Consider the following 8107-nt stretch of genomic DNA (forward strand, 5'->3'; position numbering starts at 1 on the left):
TTCTCGTAATATTACGACTTTTTTTTCTATGTACGTATGTATTTATTTATTTTTTATTTTTTTATTTTTTTTATTTATTATTTTTATTATTTTGTTTATTTTCCTGCCAATCTACTGCTGCACACCCCCAGTCCAGTAAGTGGCGGTAATGCACCTTTAAACTGTTTTTTGCCGCCAATAAACACCAAAGAAGAAGAAGAAGATCACCTGAAGAAGGTGAAATAGTGCAAAATGGCGCCAGTTCCAGCCATGTGCTGTGTAGGAGTAAGAAGCAGCCGTTTGCTGTGTAGGAGTACACAAAGCACAGCTAAGTGTTATCTAAGAGATATCTTTATAATGTTATGGCTGTTAGAGCCAGAGCTCTATATAGATCCAGACTTCACAATGAGACTTGTCCTGTAGTGGGACTTGGACATGCTAACAAACAGACCAGATAGTGAAGTGAAAGGTGAGATAAAGGTTTTATATTTCTGTTTCCATAATATTATCAGACACTTATAATAACATTGAGAGCCTGTGTGTCAAAAACAAGCACTTTTAGAATAGTGTTTCCCTGTTTATATGTGTTTCTCCCTGCCTAGCTAAACCATGGATGTGTGTTGTAAGAATCAGAAATGCTAAAAAAGTCAACTTTACGTGAAACAAGTTGTAATATTACGAGGATAAAGTCATAACTTTAGGAGAAAAAAAGTCGTAATATTACGAGATTTTTTTTTTTTTAATATTACGAGAACAAAGTCACAACTTAAGGAGAAAAAAAGTCGTAATACAAAAATAAAGTCATAACTTTACGTGAAAAAAGTCGTAATATTACGAGGATAAAGTCATAACTTTAGGAGAAAAAAAGTCGTAATATTACGAGAATAAAGTCATAATATTACGAGATTTTTTTTTTTTAATATTACGAGAACAAAGTCACAACTTAAGGAGAAAAAAAGTCGTAATACAAAAATAAAGTCATAACTTTATGAGAAAAAAAGTCGTAATATTACGAGAATAAAGTCATAATATTCCGAGAATTTTTTTTTTGTATTACGAGAACAAAGTCACAACTTTACGAGAAAAAAAGTCATATTACGAGAATAAAGTCATAATATTACGAGAAAAAAAGTTCAAATATTACGAAAATAAAGTCACAACTTTAGGAGAAAAAAAAGTCATAACTTTACGAGAAAAAAGTCGTAATATTACGAGAATAAAGTCGGAATATCACGAGAATAAAGTCATAATATTATGAGATAAAGGTCTTAATATTACGAGAATAAAGTCATAACTCTACGAGAAAAAGGTCGTAATATTACGAGAATAAAGTCATAACTTAATGAGAAAAAAAGTAATTTCCTCCTCCACAAAAGAGGCAATTTCCCCCAGGTCTGTGTGGTTCTTTCTTCAGAATAAACACAGTTTCTTGCGCAATCTTTTCAAGATCCTGATACTGATGATCATGTGGTGCTGATGTGCCAGAAGATTAAGTATTTCATTATTTGTGAAACCTAAACTAAAGTATGACTTCACAAGATGCTCCATGCTCCTCATTTTCACACAGACGGCATTCTGCTCTATTTCCACGTTAAAATAACACGTAAAATTACTACTTTATAATATTATGACTTTATTCTCATAATACTACGACTTTTTTCTCTTAAACTTATGACTTTATTCTCATAATATTACTATTTTTTTTCTCGTAATATTATGACTTTATTCTCGAAATGTCAGATTTATTTTTTTTCCTCAATGTGGCCTTAATTCTCTGTCGTACTACACAAACATAACAAAAATATATAATTTACAGTGCAGGAAGAGGCAAAAAACGCACCAAGCTTATTTGAAGCCTCCACCTAAATAGTGTTAAAATTTCACATTGTTATAGAGAACACACGATTAATATACAGAAATAATATGATGACATAAAAGTATTGACAAACAATTAGAACAAGATATATATATAATAATATATATAGCTACCTGCATGACGCATAACTATAATATATATTTTTGTAATTTGGGTGAATTGTCTTTTTTTAAAGAATTGTGTATTCTTAAAGTCCCAGGTGTCATGGACCTTCCTGTATGACAGAAATTAATGTCACTTCTGTTTCTCACACTTAAACACATGCATGTGAATTAAGGGGTTTTTTGCTCAGTTGGGTGTGAAAGCTGAGGATGTCAGTGGCTTTGTATTCTCACCCTCACACTGATGCAGTCACACTGCAGCATGTAGGGAAAGACTCTTGCTCCATCTGGTGTTTAACTGTTGTCAGTGAAACAAAAATCTTCTGCAAGGCGGCCATATTCCTTTCTTGGGACAGTGTCATATACTGTATGTCCCACAAGCAGGCGCCATGTAGGCTGAAAAGACATTTTTTTCTTAACAGATAATTCAGAGAGCACATTTAACTTCAAAACAAACACTAGTACAAAATGTGCTCTGCAAAAGCACATCAGAACTAGCCAGGTATCACATTTAACAGATATAATATAATAAAATCACATCACTTTTAACGTGGATTTATCTTTTCCCTATCATTACTAACTTGTTTATTTGTTTATTCATTTAGATCTGTTTTATTTGGACCCGTTACCTGTTACCGGCGCAACAGCTACTCTTCCAGAGAAAATAAAATTACTACAACAATAAAAGTAAGTGAAAGTAATATATTTATATACTCATACATTATGTAATACATGTACTTGTGTATAAAACCGGTAATGAATAAAATAAAATATGCAGCGTTTTTCGAAAATATAATCAACTAATTCCCAGTGATTTTCAAATAGTATTTTTGCTTGAAATACACATCCCTACTTCTCACTTGATTTATTACCTCAGTAAACATTGTAAACATGAGTTTATGGTCTCAATCGCTAGTTTCAAGTCTTCTTCAATACAGCATGATGTTCATTTAGTAAATTATGGTCCCATTTAGAGTCAAATAGACCATAAAGCAGGTGATGCTTTAGGGCGGATCTACCTTGTGATTGACAGGTCGCTACCATGGCGTTGTCTGGTCTGGGAATTGTCTGTGTTTTTGTCTTACAACTTTAGCCCTTTTACAGTGTGTTTTTCAGTTTGTGAAAGTTAATTGTAACATTTTTGTTCGTGTGAAAATGACGACAATATTCGCTTATACATGGCTCTACCCTCTTGTGTCACTTCTGGTTGCAGAATTCCAACATGGCGACGGCCAAATACCAAGAGGGCGGCGGCCAAAATGCTGAACTGGAGGCCTCATAATGGCAGTCCACAAACCAATGGGTGACCACATCCACTTTTTATATACAGTCTGTGATTGCCACAGAAAACCAGTTTGTAATACTGCAAATGCAAGGGCTTACATCAGTGGGCCATAGGCTCAATCACCATTGTGTTATCGGAGATAGATTGTGACTTAACAGACATTTATTTAAATGAAAATCTTCAAGATTATTATTCGGCAAACTTTAAAAACCAAACAACCTGAAATGAAACCTTTGCAAGACAGAAAAAATCTTCAACCAGCTGTTTTAAATCGTAGAGGAATGTGAAGATTTGGCATAACTGTCGCCAAAAATAGCCCATCAGCCAGCTTTTTTACACCTGCTGACAGGCGACTACTGACAGTACGGCAAAGCTCTCAGTGAAACCAAAACAGCTACTTCATAAAAACAGCATAATGTAACTTCTCATCATAAAAAATGTATTTTTTTTGGCTTATTGGATGTATTTCTCCAACAGCTTAACCTGATTTGAGACGTTTTCGTAATTATGATGATTCAGTTTGGTGTAATTAAATGTTTAATACTAGATGTGTATATAATAAAGATGATATTAGTCACACAGAATCTCAGAAGTTAAATCTTTCTAGAGACAAATTGCCCTTGAATAACCTCAGTCTCTTCTTATCATTTACAAAACAGCCCTGCTTAATAGTTAACTCCCTGCTCTGCTTCTCTTTGCTTTAAGGGAATAAAAGACATTTGTTATCAATAATCTTTTTCATCCAACCCCGTGACCATCTAGATTCACATTTTGAGCCTTTGGCCAAGAAAAATGAAAGAAAAAAACAAAAATGTTCAACCTCTGCGTTCAAAGTGTCTCTTCATTAACTTCTCTAGGAAATCTTTTTCAACCTGTTGGATGAGTTTGCTGAACAACAGGAATGTTCTGGTTTGTTGTGACCATGCCGGTTTTCAAGGTGACCCTGGCAGTTGTTGAGGGAATTTGTGTCCCTGCGTGTTGTTTCAGAAGCCCGATCGCTCCAGTATGACTGTGAGGCACGAGAGGGCGGAGATAAGAGGCGGTGGAGGTCACGGTGGTGGGTTGGGAGGGTTTAATCTCATACTAGCATGAGCTACCATTTCAAAGGAGCACACTAGGACGCAAAACACAGACAGGACATCGGCCCCTGTTCCTCCAAACTCTCCTGCATTTCCACTGAAAGCGCCATGTGACCCAACAGGCTGACCCCCCCCCCCTCCCATACCCTTTCCCTCTTCTTTCACCCTCCTCTCCTCCCCCAGTCACACCCCTATGGTTGGGTGGGTGTTGTCAGGCCTCAGCCAATGGCATGACAGTACTCACCCTTTGAAACACAACCATGATAAATCAGTGTGTGTCAGTGCAGAGAGGAGGCGATAGGGCGAATGATATGATTAAAGATAAACAGGAGGCACACAAGGAGGGAAATACTGGTGGAGTGATGAAGGAGAGATTGTGTACTTATAAACAAAGACAAGGACATACTAGCTCTATCATGTTTATTTGATTATTAATTGTCTTTTAGTAATCATTGTTCTGTTGTGGCTATATATAGATAAAGTGGAATGGAAGTGACCTCTGGTGCAGAGTTCACAGTTCTTCAACAGCAGTTTCATCCAGTTTTAAGAGACAATAAATATATATGTCCCTTCAGTACACAGATAGAACAATGAGGAGATAAGCACTGCCATTATTGCATTAGTAATAGTGAAACCTTGCCTTGACTTTGTTACAGTTGCATTGGGCAACACGGTTACTATTGATCACTTTGTCCAACTGACATCAAAGTGATGATACTGGATATTCAGAACATCTCAATTTACTGCCCGATCACGTTGTATTTATATATTTTATATATGTGTAACAACACAGCTTATTGAGCCTTAATTCAATTCACGTTTCATATTGTGTAATCATGTGTTTGTACCACTGTTTAAGCCTAATGTACCCGCTCCCGGGCGCATGGTCTAATCTTATCTTCTGTGCAGAGTCCACAGGTGTAAGCTCAGGTCAGGGCCTTTGTTCAGATGAGCTCAGCACTAACATCTAGACATCTAGAGCGGTAGAGAATGTTCGCATACCACTCATGTTGTGTATGTGTGAGATAATGGGAACATGCAATGAAATGCAGTGTTGCATAAGAGCCACGCTATCTTAAGGCTGGCCTGGATGTGCGAAACCCAACACGTAGCGACTAGAGCTGGGACAATACACCTATCTCCTAATTCAATACTATCACGATACTTGGGTGCCGATTCGATATGTATTGAGATTCTACAAGTATTGCGATTCGATATTACGATTTTTGTTAACTTTTTTAACACTAGACCATGGGAAAAAGTTAAATCATACACTTCTAGGGACTTTTACTTTGGAAAATATCTAAAATAATACAGTAAAAATGTTTGATTTTCAGCAAGTATGTAGTCAGAGATGTCCTGAAGTCAAATATATCAGTAATTGTCCAGCATTATTAATAAATACATCTCCCTCACAAATTAGAGGTATTTTCTTTTTAATTTATAACGGACATGTAATGTTTTATACTTCTGGTGAATATAATCCAATCAATCTTATTTCCATATATGTATTTTGTATATACAGTTCCCATTGTAAAAACCTTATTTTGAAAACTGGACGTAGTCACACATGTATACATCCGCTAACTTTGACAAGTCCGTTGCTAGCTCTCCCGTCAGCTACGTTCGAATGCACTGAACATAAATGTCAGTATATGGGTGCTCTAGAGTTGTAGCTTGTGCAGCCTCACAGAGCCGCCAGCATTTGTGCAGTTCAAAGTGCTTCTCACTGACTGACAAGCCGAAAAATACATCACCAGATCAACCCCCTCATTAAATGTTGCTGCCATTGAGTGGTGGTTAATGACTGATGCAAACACAATGGGCCTTTCCCACATCTCTCTCACTCACTCAACAGATCTGGGAACTGCTGATGACAGCAGGCCCCGCAGAGATCCTTTGAACAAACCACAAAGTACAAAACTGTAACACTGTAGTCGCCGTACAAAAGCTAATGAATGACCAAGCTGATGCACTTCATATCTGCCAGCTTCCCCTTCAAAACTTAATGAAATATTGATATATTTATTGTATCATTCATTTGCTTTTAAGTGCTTCTCATCCCCCCTTAAAAAATAGTTTTAATGCAGTCACTTTAAATGTTATCATTATCATGTGGCCTTGAGGTGGTTGTTTGGTCTGAAAGTAATGCTACATTCATGTCCTCCTGGGAAATTATAGTTGTAACTGAAATATAGCCTATTTATTTAAAGGGCATCGGTAAAAAAAAAAAAAAAAATGCTCAGGAAATTCCGATACTCTTAATTTTAAATGTTTTATCATAACTAAATTAAAAATTCAGCCTGGTGAGTATGCCATGGTTGTGTTAAAGGAGTAGTTTGACATTTTGGTGAATATGCTTATTTGCTTTTTAGTGATGGAAACCACTCTCATGTCTGTATGGTAAATATGAAGCTACTTCCAACAGCTAGTTAGCTCAGCTTAGCATGGAGACTAGAGGCAGGAAGAAACACCTACCACCTTTAAAATTCACTTATTAACACGTTTTACATCCATACAAAAACCATGTAAATATGACGAGTTTGGGGGGTTATGTGCTGGACTATTTCTTGGCTGGGAGCAGTAACCTCCTGCCTTTAGACAGAGCTATGCTAGCTGTTTCCCCCCGTTTCCAGTCTTTATGCTAAGCTAAGATAATTGCCTGCTGTATGTAGCCTCATATTTACCACACAGACATGGAGACGGTTGTGTGGTGTTGATCCTCTCATTTATCGCTACACCAAATGTCGTTTCCCGGCAGAAGAGAGCTGTTCGCAACACAGCGCAGTTTGAGCTGATGAATATTTGTTCACGCCAGAGGGGCGAATTATGCTGTTTTCTTTCCTGAGAATTTAAAGTAAAATTAGAAGTTTTAAGCTCCAGACTTCAAGGCTCTGATTTCAAGCTTTAAAAAATCTAGTCCCTGATGGGAAACTTTGGCCAATCACAGGTCATTTCAGAGAGAGCCTGAAAACAGAGCCATGAGGAGGTGCAGAAGTCTAGTTTTCTCTCAGAACACTTGAATTACAATATGCTGAAAGGTTATTATGGAATTTTTGCCCAATGATGCTAAAAATATACTGCTTACTGACACTTTGACTGTGACCAGGGTCTAAAATTAAGTTTTTTCCTCACGTGCCACTGTGGCAGGTCACTGAACATTTCTACTAGCCACACAATTGTTTTGTCTGCCACTTCTGAAGTCTATGTAGAACGCTTTAGAATTGTAAACATTAAGGCTGTGTATTGGCAAGAATCTGGCGATAACATACGTATCATGATACAAGGGTTACGATTCAAAATATTGCGATATATTGCGGTACTGTAAGCAAGACAATATATCGCGATTTTTAAAAAATCTAATTTTAGGAAAACTGTCATAGTATAAAAAACACACCGCCATATGCATAAAATCTAAGCAAAAATGCAATCAGAATTGTAGGATCTACATTTGCATTTATCACAGACGGCGCATATCTTTGCAAATAAAAAAAAGTATTGACTGAGTTAATCTTTGCATGTAAACTATTAATTAGAATTCAATACAGAGTTTTTGAGAATTGATAAATCACAAAACATAATATTGCAATACTCAATATTTTCGTCCACCCCTAGTAAACACTGATTCAGTGGTAACAGACGGTAGAAATATGGATTATGTAACCTTAATCCCTGACTAGCTATTTTTAATTTAGGAAATGCTTTTTAAAAATAATATTTCTTAATATAAGGAATCTGCCATCGTGGCAGGTGGCCTGAAAGTTTTACCTGCCACAGCCAACATTTA

Source organism: Sebastes umbrosus, chromosome 20 (assembly GCF_015220745.1).
Source record: "Sebastes umbrosus isolate fSebUmb1 chromosome 20, fSebUmb1.pri, whole genome shotgun sequence".
Taxonomy (NCBI): domain Eukaryota; kingdom Metazoa; phylum Chordata; class Actinopteri; order Perciformes; family Sebastidae; genus Sebastes; species Sebastes umbrosus.